The sequence below is a fragment of the Somniosus microcephalus genome, chromosome 13 (assembly GCF_052327205.1).
Source record: "Somniosus microcephalus isolate GS21.2 chromosome 13, FLI_Smic_1.0, whole genome shotgun sequence".
NCBI classification, from domain to species: Eukaryota; Metazoa; Chordata; class Chondrichthyes; order Squaliformes; family Somniosidae; genus Somniosus; species Somniosus microcephalus.
The window spans coordinates 162081922-162097435 of NC_140999.1; positions in this window are offsets into that span (position 1 = coordinate 162081922).

The following is a 15514-nucleotide window of genomic DNA, read 5'->3' on the forward strand; positions in this document are numbered from 1 at the left end:
GCGTCCACAGCTGATGTGCAGGACGTCTCTCTCGGTGGAAGTGAAGGTCACGGTGGCTCTGAACTTTTATGCAAGCGGCTCCTTCCAAGCCGCTGCTGGGGACATAGCTAACATCTCCCAGATCGCCGTGCATCGCTGCATCCGGCAGGTCACCGATGCCCTTTTCACAAGGAGACACCAATTCATCTCCTTCCCCATGACCCTAGAGAGGCAGGAGCAGCGTGCAGTCGGATTTGCGAGGATCGCCGACTTCCCCATGGTGCAGGGCGCCATTGACTGCACGCATGTGGCTTTGCGGGCACCTATCGACAATGCCGAGGATTACCGCAACCGGAAGGGCTACCATTCCCTCAATGTACAGCTGGTGTGTGACCACAGGCAGCGCATCCTAGCTGTCAATGCCCGCTTTCCAGGCAGCAGCCACGATGCATTTATCCTGCGACAGGCTACTGTGGCTGACATGTTCCAGGCACAGCCTCCCCCAAGAGGATGGCTTATCGGGGACAAAGGCTATCCTTTGTGTACATGGCTCATGACCCCGCTCCGCGCGCCCAGGACCCCTGCTGAGGAGGCATACAACGAAAGCCATCAAGCCACAAGGAACATCATAGAGCAAACGATTGGCGTCCTCAAGCAACGGTTCCGCTGCCTGGATCGCTCCGGCGGATCTCTGCAGTATTCGCCGGATAGAGTCTCCCAGTTCGTCGTCGTTTGCTGCATGCTGCACAACCTGGCTATCCGCAGGACTCAGGCACTGCCACCTCACGTTGGACCACCACCTCAGGAGGACGAGCAGGAGGACCATGAGGAGGAGGAGGAGGAGGAGGAGGAGTACCAGCCCAGGAGGGAGCCACAAGGTCCAAGTGCCGTCTGTCGGCGGCTTATTGAACGACACTTCTAGGCCCCCTGTCAGGGAATGGCTTGTGGCAATGAACGCAAATGAATGCAGCTGCTCCGCAAGCCCTCAGCCGGTTAACGCAACAACCACTTGAAACATCACACATGGACAAGCTGAATAAAGAAAAAGCTTTATTGAACAAACTCAGGGCCCTTCCCACATGAAACCGAAAAACAGACAACACCCCCAAAAAACACTCAAATACATATCTCACTCCCACAACCTGGGGAGGAATAACAAAACTTGTCCATCCAAATGGCCTTCATCCTCGGCCTTACCAAAAGAACCCCCCCCATAGACAAGACAACCACCCCCATATAAAAAAACATTTGCCAACACACTCTACTTTGTGTGCCGAGAGGGCGAGTCCTTGTCCAGGCTTTTCCGGCCCCTGGCTGACCTGCTGCTCCGCCTCAACCTGGGCCCTGTGGGTGCTGCAAGGCTGGGGGAAGGCTCCTGAGGGGCACATTGCGTGACGGCAGATGCCCTTGGGGGTCGGCCTAGACGAGCTCTGGCCCTCGAGGGGCCGGCTGCTGACTGCTGCAGCTGTGGCTGGGCAGCATCAGTCCCTCCAGCAGCTCGTCGCAGCTTTGCTGGGGGAGTGGCAGTGGCGGCTGCAGCAATGGGGGCAAGCTGGCTGATGCCAGGCGCTCGCTGCTCGCCTGAGACACTGGCACTCGGACGGGCTGGCACTGCAGCAAGCGCAGCAATCTGGTGAAGGCCAGACCGCTGTGCTGCTGCAGCGCGGCAGGTGCCCTGGCGATGCCTGCCTGACATGGCGAGTGTGGCAGCAGTGAGTGCCTGTACTGCCCTGGTCTGTGCCCGCATCAGACCAGCCAGTGACTGCACGGCACCACTGATCAACTGTCCACTCGCTGCCTGTGCTGCCCTGAATTCATCCCGACTCGCGTCCTGTGCTGCCCTGAATTCGTCCCGACTCACGACCTGTGCTGCCCTCAATTCGGCCCGACTCGCGTCCTGTGATGCCCCGAATTCGGCCCGACTCGCGTCCTGTGATGGCCCGAATTCGGCCCGACTTGCGTCCTGTGATGCCCCGAATTGTTCGAGACCCCTGGCCTGTGCTGCCACGAGTTGTTCGAAACCCCTGGCCTGTGAGGCCCCGAAATCGGACACACTATGAGCCAGGGACTCGATGGCCTCAGGCAACCGTGCCACAACCCCCATGAACTCGGTGTGCCGACGATCCAAGTCCGCGGACATTTGATCAAGGAGACGCACCTCCTGGGCGAGGACCGTCTCCGGACTGGAGGCCGGACTCTCCCTCTGGGGAGAAGGCCGCCGAGCTGGCCGACCCTTCCCGCGTGGCTGGACGCCACTGGGCCCAGCAACTACACTCCCCTGCAACACTTCCCCCCTCTGGGGAGAAGGCAGCCATGCTGCCCGACCCTTCCCGCGTGGCTGGACGCCACTGGGCCCAGGAGCTACACTCCCCTGCAACACTTCCCCCCTCTGGGGAGAAGGCAGCCGTGCTGCCCGACTCTTCCCGCGTGGCTGGACGCCACTGGGCCCAGGAGCTACACTCCCCTGCAACACTTCCCCCCCCTCTGGGGAGAAGGCAGCTGTGCTGCCCGACCCTTCCCGCGTGGCTGGACGCCACTGGGCACAGGAGCTACACCCCCCTGCAACACTTCCCCCTGGCTCTCCTCCAGGGAAGACGTGTCCCCTCCATTGCCATCCCCTGGCGCGGATGAGGGTTCCCCTGATGTGCCGCCTTCCTCTTGCTCCTCCTCGTCCTCCTCTTCCGAGGGACTGACACTCGCAGCTTCAGGGACCTCCTCCTCACCAGCTGAAAGCAGGAAGGCACAAGAGTAGCTTTAGAGTGAGGACAGGGCGTCAGCGAGGGAGGCATGAGTGGTGGCATTCTGCGCATTGGTCGGACAGTGGCAAAGGATGTAGATCTGAAGCGCAAGGGGAACGAGAGAGGTCCAAACGGTCATGTCCTTACCATTGGGGCCCAGCACAGGGTCGGCATCTCCAATTGCAACGGGGCCAATCACCCGGGCACCCATGAGTCGACCCACGCGCTCCTCCAGGTCACTGAGCTGCTGGAACTGGGCACGGCCTCCCCCGGTGACAGTCCGGCTCTTCAGATTCTGGGCCAGCTTGGCCTGCAAGAGAAAGGACAGCCTCTAAGTACAGTGTGGTGCCCTGTTGTTGTGTGCACTGCCTCCAATGGTCGAATAGCTTGGCCAGTGTGGTGCCCTGTTGTTGTGTGCACTGCCTCCCATGGTCGAATAGCTTGGCCAGTGTGTAATGTGCAGAAAGTGCAATTGATGTTCATGCCAGTGCCATAGCTGCTGGATGAGGGCTGGCCATTAGGCCTTTGAGGTCCCTTTGCCCATAATGTGAGGTGCACATGCAAGGATGAGGAGGACACTGGAAAGGGTACTCACCCTGACAATCCGAGTGAGGTCGTTAAACTTTTTCCGGCATTGGACACCAGTCCTGGGGACATCGCAGGTGGCTGTGACCCTCTGGGCGATATCCCTCCAGGCTCTCCTGTACACCCTCTTGGGAGGCTTCTTGCCACTCTCCGAGAACAAGACATGGCTTCTCTTCTCCAAAGCCCTAACCAGCACCTTTAAATCATGGGCAGAGAAGCGCTGCGCTCGCTCATGGGCCCTCTGCACCCTTCCTGGCGCTATTTCTCTCCAGCAGCAGTGTTTAGGCCTAGCTGGAGGGCTGCAGTATCCAGGGCGTGACAGCAGACCAAGTCGACCCTTCCCCCTTTAAGAGCTGGCCGGCGCCAGGGTGTCTGCTGTCAATCAAAACATGACCGCACCTGCGCTGCGCCCGGCCTCGGCGGTATCAGTCTGCACCGCCGGCTTAGTGCCTAAAGATAGCCGTGCAACGCCAGTTTTAGCGCTCGAGCAAACTCCTTGGCCAAAGCTACTGAATATCGGCGAAGTGGCCTCCACTTTCCGGCGGGCGCAAACTTTAGCGGCCGCCTGACTTTACCGCCACAAAAGTGGCTATACTGAATTTCTAGGCCCATATGTCCACTCCCTTCATTAATTTAAAAACAGTAAAGATCTTACGTAACACTTTTTTCCAATAAGAATAGTCTATCTTCCATGGTCTCTCTTCATAGTTCCATGATGCAAGGCCTGTAAGACTTTTCATTCTGTTTCTCTGAATTCTTTCCATTATCTTCAACGTTTTGTGAATTGGGTGTCACAATTCGACAGTTCTCCGCGTGAGAACTCATGAATGTTTAAAGATCATCGCCTAGAAATTCACGAGCCTTAGCGCCGCTTTTGAGGCGCTAGAGGGACTAGCGCCAGAGTTATGGCCAGTTGAAAAATTCCCTGGGGCCCTAAAGCGGCGTTGCACCGGTAGCGCTGCGCCGGCACCGATGACGTCATCGGTGTGTGCAGCGTCCCGGTTGCCATGCCGACGGGCCCCAGCGCCGAAATTCAGTTGCGGCCGCCTCGCCCGTGGCAGCCGCAACTAAGACTCTGGCAACAGAGTCCAACATGTGTTTGCGCCGGCGCATTAAAGGCCCCGCGGCGGCCGGCCGCTTTCCTGCCGGCCGCCTGCCCGCAGCTCCCTCCCCGGACTTCTCCCCCCACCCCCCCCGGAACAGATGCAAGCCCGGCACTTGTCCGAGGTGCCGGGCTCATTTTTAAACAGATTTGCGCGGGCCGCGGCCGGGTGCAGGCAGCTCCTCCTTAACGGAAGGAGGAGGCCTGCACTTCCCCAGCCTGCCGCACCGCATCGGGTGCCGCAGCGCTGGAATTGCGGCGCTAAACGGCAGTTAGCGCCCTTTTCCAGGCGCTAAGACCCTTCAGTAGCGCCGGCAGCCGTTTGGGCGTGGCGCTACTGAATTTTTGGCGCGCGCAGGGGGACTTAGCGCCGGCACTAACTTCCGGCGCTAAAGCCCTGGCTAAGCCAAAACCCAATTTCTAGGCCCATATATTGCCTCAATATCTTTCCTGTATGCCGGGAAATTCCTTGGAGTTGGTGCCACTCTGCTGTGGTAACTTCACCAGAAGTGTAGCTGACTCCCTGTTTATGCATGTAAATGGAATTCCTGCTGCACGTCTGGCTCAGAGTCAGTCCAGCTCTGAGGAATTTCACGACCATGGTGTGGGACCCAAAACTGCACGCAGTACTCCAACTTTGGTCTTACTAAGGCTTTGTATAGATGCACCATTACATCTCGATTATTATATTCTATACCTCTTGCCATAAAACTCAGTATTCCATGGGGGAAAAATTGGGTCGCGCTCCCTTTGAAGTGCTAACTTCGCTGAAAATTAGCGCCCTCATGCCCGAAATTCACTGGTAGTGCCCCAAGAGGGAGGTGGGCGCTACTGGAAGTACTCCACCTCCCTCTTGGGGCGCTGCATGGTGCTGCGGCACATCGCACTGTGGTACTGCAGGCCTTTCTCCTCTTATTAAAGGGGAAGGGCCTAGTGCAGCGCGACCCGGGGCCCAGCTGGGCCACCAGGGATCGGAGTGCCGGCAAAAGAGCCCGAGTGCCGAGCTCACAGAATGCAATCGGCACCCCATGGCGGGGGGGGTCTGCACTGAAGGCCAGGGACAGCAACGGGGGCAGGTGCTGGCAGGCGGCCAGCAACAAAAATGGCCGCCCGGCACCTCCCCTTTAATTTGCGCTGCCCCGGCTGCAGGTAGGCCCCCCTGACCCCGTCAGACACAGCATCCAGCGGTAAGTCGGGGGCGCTACTGAAGATTGCAGCTGGGGCGCGAGCGGGGCGCTGCGCATGGCGATGACGTCATCGCCGGCGGCGCAACGCCGTGGGGCGCTAACGGTTAGCGCCGCCGCTAACCTCCCGCTGAATTTCGCGTGAGGCGTAGGCGGCGCTGCGCCCAGGTGCTAGTTGCTTTGCGCCCTGTTAGCGCCCTTTTAGGGCGTTAACGGGAGGTGCAAATCAACTGAATTTTTAGGCCCATTAGTTTTCTTTAGGCCATTATATTGACTTGACTGCTGCTTTTAAAGTCTTATGATCCTGAACTCTAATGCCTTTGTCCATATCACTCAGCCTTCCACCATTTGAATTATAATTCTTACTTTTTTTAACCAAAATGTACCACCTCACATTTACTGATAGCATTCCATCCACCACATTTTTTATTGATTCCACCAATATCCCGTTACAGTTTCCTTTGGTCCTCAGAATGATTTAGCATGCTCAGCCACTTCTCTCCAGGCATGCTGACTTATTTGTCATGGCACCTGTCTACTGTCAGAGGGAAACAGGACCTCCTTCCCGACTCTGATTTCTTCAGTAAGCACCTCAACTGTAGCATCAGAAAATCAGGGTGTCCTGGTCAACATTGCACCTGCTGCTCCACGACAAGTTTTTGACACACCACCAATGAAAACTGCACCTCCCTTAGTCAAAGAGTAAGGTTTTAAGGAAGGTCTTAAAGTAGGAGAGTGAGGTGACATAGTAATGCTTTAAAAGGCTGCACTTCCCTCACAAAGTCTACTCTTGTGCTCCCTTTCAATCTTTGCTTCCTACTTCTCCTACAGTGGCAAGAGATTGACTGATTATTTGCAGCAAGACCCTTGGAGGATTGAGGTGGTACTTCTTTGTTGTTGATTGTGGGCCATTTTTCCTTTAAGAAGAAAGTAACAAGTGTGTAGTCAGTTTGCATGAGATCATATGGAATACAACCCAAGTTTCAGAAGGCAATCCTTAATGGCAGTGAGGTGGCATTCACCGCCAAGACCAACTCCTTCATAGGCCTGAATCATGCCCTTCGTGGGTCTCCTTCTCTTCGGGCTTAGAAAATGGTGCTCCATTGCCAGATTACAGAGAGTAACAACTCAACTGAAGGAAGCACTGAGGAAAATTCGATTGGTTATTGGCTGTATAACACTGGTGGGTTTAAGAACAATTATCATGTGCTTCCAGTGGTGAATCCACCTATGAGACAATTCAGCCCTTAGGGTTTATTCAAGCTCACATCTAATTAACGTTCCTCGGCCATGTCACTTCAAGAGTAAGATGCCTTGGCTTTCTAATTTTGTATGGTAAAAATATGTTATTTACACATCAGGGCCCCGATGTTTATGGGGAGGCTAGGGGGCTGCAGTGGGGGAAAGGCTGAAAATGGCCGACAAAACCCAGCAAAGCCAGAGACATGGCAGTCCTGCCAAATGTAACGGCAGGACTTCATTATCATTTTTTTTGTTCCATTTCCCGCCTTCAAACTGGCTAAATTGGCAGTTTGGGTGGCGGCCAGGAGGGAAAATTAACAGCAGGAGGCCACAGCCGAGGGACTCTTGGGGCCTGTCCCCGGCAATCAGAGGGGTGGGGGCGGGGGTGGATGGTCAGCCATCAGGGCTGCAGGAGGGGAAGGTCGGTAAACGCAGCAGGGAGGAAGAGAAAAGCCGCAATCGGCAGTGGGGAGGCCAAAGGCTTCCTTGAGGAGCCTGGAGGAGCACACCTCCTCCTCCTGGCCCACAAGGAGTACTGGAAAAGGCACTTAGCTTCTTGAGCTGGCAGCTCCCACCTCCCTTTCACTTGTTAAATCAGGCTCCCAATTGTACTGTGGAAGCCCAATTTAAATATGTTAATGAAGTGTTCTACCTCTCCATGGTGGGATACTCGGATGCCCCGATATCTGCTGTCATAAAAATGGTGGCATGTGTGGCATGTTGGGAACGCGTTCCCCATATTTAAGTCTTTAAACCTGCCCATTGTAGAGGGGCTAATATCGAGGTCCAGGAGTCTAGCCTATCACGTTAAAACTGTATGGGGGAAAAATTCGGTATCGCCCCATTTGGGGCGCCGTTATCGGCCGTGTGCAAAGTTTAGCGCCTGGCGCTAATTATCGCCTCCGACAGCAAACTTGGCTTTTATCGCCCCTGGAGGTGATTGGAGCGCTAAATCAGGCGCTTCACACCTGTCTTAAGGCGCAAAGGCCGAGGAGTGAGGCGCTACCTCAGAGTGCTGGCGAAGCAAGGAAGGGCAAATCAAAATAAACCTGCAAAGTGCTGCCCAGTACTCAAAACTCCTTCACACAGCGTTGAACCTCTCCAGAAGTCTCTATCTCTCTCTCTCTCTCTCAGAATGCGTGGTGCAAAAATGTCACTGACAAAAAAGGCAGGAAGCGGTCGCCATTAAATAGCGCTCCCCTAGTCCCTTTCTGACAGCATAACGCTCCCCTCAACCTGTCGTTGCTAGTGGCAGACGGTAAGGCAGGGGGCGCCACTCAACATCCGGTCCGGGGCGCTAACGGGGCGTTGCGCACTCGACTGATGTCACAATCTGCCGCCGCAAGAGATCGTGGCGGCAGTGTTTAGCGCTGCCACAAAATGTCTAGTTAATTTTGCGAGCGACACAAACATCGCCGCGCTCAGCCTCTAGTTGCTTTGCGCCCCAAGTGGCGCTCTCTTAAGGCGCTAACGGGAGGCGCAATCAACTGAAATTTTCCCCCTGAATATCTATATAGTGCAAATAGCTTTAAAACCATTATCAAAATGAGAATAGTAAATCATGCTTGCATGAAGTTATGATGCTGAGGCTAATGCTGAAAGCTAATGAGAGATGTATTATATTAAATGAACCCCTCGGGTTTCATTAATATTTATAACATTAACTATGTTGTTATGAATTAGATTATACAGGCAAATAAGTATTGAGCAAACACCAACCATCCTGCTGGGAGATTTGCAGAAATGCAAGTATATTGAAATTTTAAACAGTTTAGAATAAAATCCAGAAATATGCCATGTATTTGCAACATTCAAGCCAGTTTAATAGTGTTGAAATATTACTTCTGCAGCTTTCTGTTCCTTCTGCCCTGCCTACCAAAAAAAACCTAATGAAAAGTAAATATTGCTAGACTTTTTAGTGAAGTATGCAGAGGATGGATAGTTACATGGAGCAGACAGAAATAACGCCCGTGATTTTACATGTTAGCAAAACAAAACTGTAAATCTATACTGCAAATCTTTATGCTCTTCAAAGAAATTATGTTGTTTTTACTGATAATTTAATTGAAATAAAGACCAGAGTCAACAATTGTAATGGGCATACAATTAGAGTAAGATCTTTACTTGGTGTGTGATACCATTCTCCATTGCAAGTTGGTCCCTTCAAAGGATATGTTGGCCTAGAAATTGGATCGCACCTGTCATGGTCCCTGGGATTGGTGCTGGCAACTCATGATAATGATTTAGGCATGTAGCCAATCCTACCAGGACTATTAATTGGCTGCAAACCTGTTTGAGGGGAGCAGGAAATCAGATGTCACTGATGCCAATTAAAGGCAGCCAGTACCTCTTAAGGGGGAGGTGCACTTTGGCTACAGACAACAAGGAAACTTCTGATATTGAAAAAAAGTACCTGAAAGAGGTCCAAAAAGGATGCCCAGATTCTCTGATGCCGCATTGGAGGTCCTGGGTCCTGGCGGTGGACAGGAGTAGTGAGATCCTGTTCTTTCCCAGGGGACCAAAAGCTCTCCAGGCAACACCTTCACCGCCAGTGGGAAGAGGTAACAGAGGATGACAATGCCAGGAGCTTAGCTCCCAGGACATGGCTGCAATGCCAAAAGAAGTTCAATGATCTCATCGGACTATTCTACCATAACTGGCACATTCTCTAGACACCTCACAAAGATGTCACTTTCAAAATCCCTTCTTTCATGCAGGAGAAGGTTGTGCCCAACTTGCATCAGGAGGCCTCCACAGGAGGAACCTGCACATCTTCTCCCCATGGAAGAAACCATGCTGGCCATCATGGGCACAGGGAGAGTCATGACCGTGGTGCGTGGCAACGCTGAAGGAGATGTCGAGCAGGGTTTCTTCACATCCTTATTTTCTTTCTCCCTTCTTACTTCTATCTCAACCTAAACACTCTGCATGACCAACTGCAGCTGTTTCACTAGCAACATCTTTTTCTGTTCTCGATTCACACTGAAAGCTAAACCTTGTCCCTCTCTTTCATTCCAGGTGCTGAAAATGGGGAGATATCTCTGCCACCAGGAGGAGGAGGTCAGCCTTCCTGAAGATGCACCATCACGCGATCTGACCCTAGCAAGCACCAGTTCAGATACTGACACAACACGTACTTTACAGGGTAGGCTAGGGGAGGGGATCATCGCATGGTGAATCACTGGCCGCAAGTGTGCAGGAGCTAGGGCAGGGGCTAGGATGCCACAGGTGCCAGATCACCAGAGGGCAAGACTATTACTCACAGGTCCTTTCCTGCTCCACAACCTTAAGCAGGTAACCCTGCATGGTATACACATGCCTGGTCTTAGACCAAGATACATTACATTACACTGATTTTTTAGCTAGTGGTCCTTCCTTTGCTGCTAGTGAGTGGCCTCCAGCTACCCAAAATTTTGCCCACTGGCCAGATGCCGCTTCCCACCTGGTTCGGGCAGGCAGCTGAATTCGGTATGCGGATGAGGACCCTGAGTTAAAATATACCGAGTCTCAAATTTAGGTATACAAATGCATTTTCCCCTTGCCTGGCCGAAACCCATTTATCTCATTGCTTTTCGTGGGACTTTGCTGTGCGCACGTTGTTGCTGTGTTTGCCTGCATAACAACTATATTTGAAATTAATTTGTTATGAATTGCTTTGGGATGTCCTGAGGACCTTTTCCAATGGTTTGGGTGAACATCACGGGACACTTTTCAAAGATGAGCAAGAAGTTCTGCTGATGTCTGGCTAACATTTTTCCCTCAACCAACACCACCAAAATGATCTCACTGCTGTCTGTGGGATCTTGATGTGTGCAATATGGTTATTTTCCTGCACAACAGTACCTGTGTTTCAGAGTCAATAATTGTATATGAAATGCTGAGAGACCTCAAAGTATGCTATATAAGTACAATTCTTTCTAATAAACAGCCATGTTTATTAGTTATTCTATGAGATTTGTAATATAATTTTATAACATTAGTTTTGCTCACTGATTAGAAAAGTCATTGGCAGTAGAAATCCATTCAGTAGTGTTCCATGCATGTATCTGTATGCATGCATAGAGAGCTGTCATCCCTTATCAAACTCCATCATAAAATTAATAGCAAGCATACTCAGTGGCAGCATTATGGGCACACTAGTTGGTTCATTACTTACACATGAATAGCAACTGAATGGATCCAGTTTCATATTTCTTGGCAGGTGTTGCCTACTTACTCATCATTCCCCATTTACTCTGCTCCAACATCAGTGCCTGCTCTTTCAACAGCTATGACCCTCCCCCTGTAAATTCCTCCATAAAGTCCACTACATTGCCACCTGCCCCCCTTTTAAAAGCCTTCCCTTTTCTACTTCCTGTTTGGGGGTTCATTTTTTTCTTCTACTTTATAAAGCATCCTGAAAGGATATAAGTTTAAGTTGTTGGTGAATCCAACTAAATCAGAACAGTATAGGTACTCGATACAATATTAAGAAGAAAGAACAAATAAACAAAAAACAGAAAAAAAGAAGGAAAAAGAGAAAGAAAGTCATTTACATTCACAAAGCACCTTATCATATTCTCAGGACAATCTAAACCAATGGATTACTTTTGAAGTGTAGTTACCATTTTTACTGAGGCAAACATAGCAGTCAATTTGACCACAGCAAGATCTCCAAAATAGCAAATGAATAAATGTCTTTTTGGTTCAGTTCTCTTAGGGAGCGATGTTGGCCAGTAGACCAGGAGAGCTTCTAGCTCTTTTTTGAAGTATCATGGGATCTATTATGTCCACCTGAACAGGCAGATGGGGCCTTGATTTACCATCTCATCCAGAAGATGGCACCCCTGACAATGCAGCACTCCCTCAGTACTCCACTGAAGTGTTAGCCTATATTTTGTGCTCAAATCCATAATGGACTTCAACCCACACCTTCTGACTTAAAAGCATGAGTTCTACCAATCTGATGTTAAATTAGATTTTAGGGCTTTTACCAATTCATTGAAACTTTCAATATAGTGTTGTGGTTTATGAAATGATTCTAGAGTTTTCAGGAAAACCATGCAAATATAATTGTCCTTTTTAGATAAAAAGTCTAATGCCCATGTGTGTTATCGTTTCAGTAGTGTCTTAATGGTTGGCAGCAATGCAAGATTTGTCAGTTCAAGTTGCGCAATCCTTCATTATTTGAGTTTCTGACCTGAATAACTTGTAAAGAAAGCTTTGGCTATTGCATATAAAAATATAATATTTGCCAGTCAAGGGGGAAGGAGCCCTAAGATGTATACTGTCTCTAGGGCCTCGCAAAGTGTAAGGCCTGACATGACTACTACTCCTCAAACAGTTGAAAGGATAGTTACTAGTCCTAGCCCCTTTGGGACTATCCTGGATCAGGCATATTTCTCAGACATACACTTTCAACTAAAGTTTGAGGTAGCCGAATCCTAAAGACACTTAACTGGGTCTAAAGGTCCGGGTTTTCTCTCCCTAAAGGAAAGGAGCAACCCAAGAATGTTACCATCCTCCAGATAGCACTTTTAATAAGTTTAGTCAGACTGTAACGTCCCGGATATTATGAGGGTCTGGAGATCTCCCCTCGGAAATGTACCTCTCCACCAAAGAGTGTACAGAGATTAGGTTCGCGAGTTATTGATACAGAAGACTTAAGTGAGACAATTCTAAAATATATAGAGATTTATTAAAAGAACCGACATGCAATTTACAGTTGGTGAATCAGTCAATCGCAATGTTAACAGTTCTAAAAAGAGAAAAAGTACAATCTTATTTTTAACAGAGAATTTTACTTTTAAATCTTAACTTTGCTACAGTATAACCATTCTTAACATTTTCTATACAGGATATCTATCAATATCAAATTACCTTTGATCCCCGAGGTACAAAGAGTGAAAGATTACAGAGCCACCTCTGTAGTCGAGAATCGCCTTGCATGATTAAAGCAATTCTGATATCCTATTTGAGACTTCAATATTTATACCCTTTTTCAGTTGTATTCCTTAAGGTTTCTGCTGATCCAAGTTAATTATCACTATTCATCTTTCTGCTGACTTCTGCAATTCTTACTGCCACATCAGCTTGTAATATTCCAGAATCTGCTGCATCTCCAGGTGCTCTGGGTTCACCATATAGAAGGTGTGAAGGGCAGATGTCCCTTATCTCATGTGTCATCTTTAAGAGGTGTAATCAAGATCATTTATCCAGGGTTGACCATTGTTCTGTTCTAACAAAGCCACCCATTTGGAGCCACCCATTCTTCTGTTTTAATAAGTTTATTTATTCAGAGTCAACAACTGTCTTATCTCAACAAGGCCAGAATTCTTCCATAAGATGGTGTATTTTTCTAAAAAGGTTATGTAGTTTATTCCTTCACACAGTGACAGTACTACACCATGGAGTGCAGTATAATGACAATGTTAATTACAGTATACAAAAAGTTGTTACTGCTTGCAATTACTTGTTCTTGGCTATAATGTACCTTAATTTGCAATTGAATTCTTAAGTTCAACATTTTCAAAATGAAAATGAATTACTAAGAAAATAACATTAGCTGAATAATTGCTCAATATATTCCACATAATCACAATATGATATTGGATACAAACGCTTATTGAATGTTCTTTTTATCCCAAGTAATAGATTTACAAATTAAATACCTCTGTATTTTACACTTGCAGTTTCAGCAGTGATAACATGAATGTAAATTATCTGGTGACCTTTTCTCTCCTGTTTGTGAGTTAATCACCTGGCATTTACAAATGGCATTCCTTCTGAAATGTCCTAATCGTGATTGAAGACTCTTTATAATCCTACATTTGGTATGTTTATTGCTTAAAATGCTCAAATGTTGCCAATTTAATTGTTTTCTGAAAACCAGCACCCTCTTTCATGAATGGAATTACTAGTGATTTATCTTTTTCACAGTGAACTAGGTATTTCCTCACGATTTAATTAGGTTGCAGCAACAGCTCGTAATTACATGTTAATCAGTCATGATCAGTTTCATTTATCAGCTCAAAATTGAAAAATTGGGTCTTAAGATGAGAAATAAGCCATTGAAAGCAAATCTGGGAAACATGTCTTTGCACAAAGGTTTGAGAATGAAGAATGCATTGTCTCAGATGGCTATAGATGCAAAGTCAAGTGATGTGATCAGAAGGAAATAAATGCATGGAAAATGATGCTATGGAGAAAGAGCAGAGAAATTGGATTTAAAAAGACCTGCCATAGTAACAAAATTGTGGCGAAGGTTTGATGGACCAAATGAACTACTCAATTTCCTATAAATAAAATTCAAAACCAAGTACTCAAACTAAATAGATGTCCCTTCAGAAATATTGCTTACTAAGCACTACATCAAAAGAAAACTAGTCGGCCTCCGGTACAAAGTATAAAATGTTAAAAACTGATATCTGATATAAGACACTTCTCACCAACAAATTACTGATATCAGTTCTACCTGTATTATGACTACCTCACTCAACTCACAAGACACTATTTATAAATAACTCCCCCCCCCCCTTACTTTCCCAGGCCATTTGTTAAAGCTGTATATGGTGACTGTGATTTGGAACCAGAGCAACTGGTTTCACCTATATGATTATCCCTTCTTATTCATGTTCACTTTCATTCTTGCCTCCACTTTAAATATTGTAGCTTTCTTTTTGTAATCAACAGCTGGTCTTATTAGGAAATGGTGTCGCTTGCTAATTTACTGTGGGTGCGCCATACGTTTTCCAAGAGCGTGCTGTTGTCTCGTTTTAATGAAGTCCCCTCTGAGTAATGTGAAGGTTGATAGGGTGGGTGGAGGCACAACTGTAGCTTGTCAGAAAAATCAAGCACAGGTCCTTGTTGTATGACATAGATAGACAGAATTACAGAGAATATACAGCACAGAAACAGACCATTTGCCCAACCAGTCCATGTTGGCGTTTATGCTCCACTCGGGCCTTTTCCCATCCTTCCTTATCTAACTCTATCAGCCTAACCCTCTGTTCCCTTCACCCTCATATGCTGATCTAACTTTCCCTTAAATGCGTCTATACTATTCGCTTCAATCACTCCTTGTGGTAGCGAGATCCGCATTCTCACTATGAATACAAATGGAATCAGGGTTCTCTTGAACCCTCCTTAGGGTCCATTTTAGATGCTGTCAACTGTATGGAGGCAAAGTACACACTGGAGGTGCTCCAAGCACAAATCGATTTGTTGCTCATAAGCATGCTGGAAGAAGACATTTTGCAGCACATCAAACTGTCTGTAGATTATGGGAACTCGTGAAAGAATTCGGAGTTTCTGAAGGCTTTTAGCACCATTTGGAATGTGTGTAGTCTTTGAGAAATTAAATCTCACGGAAATAAAAAATATAGATGAACAGAAAAGTCGTTTTATTGTGATTTCAAAGACACTCCTTTCCATGGCTTGCTTTCGGAGACGTCACACGTTAGGTGTGGCCCAGACATTTGCAATCTCAGAAATTCACTATCCCATTATTGTCCATTTCTTATAGACTCGCCTGAGCGGAACTAACAGAATCCCTGTTAAATTATGTGAACCTATTTGATGTGATGTTGGGAGCCATTTTTGAACTAAATGATATAAATAATGCTACTTATAAACGCAATTTGAGGTTGTGTACTGTGTATAGATTGACATGTTTTACATACACAAATAGTTCTGAACAAATTGCT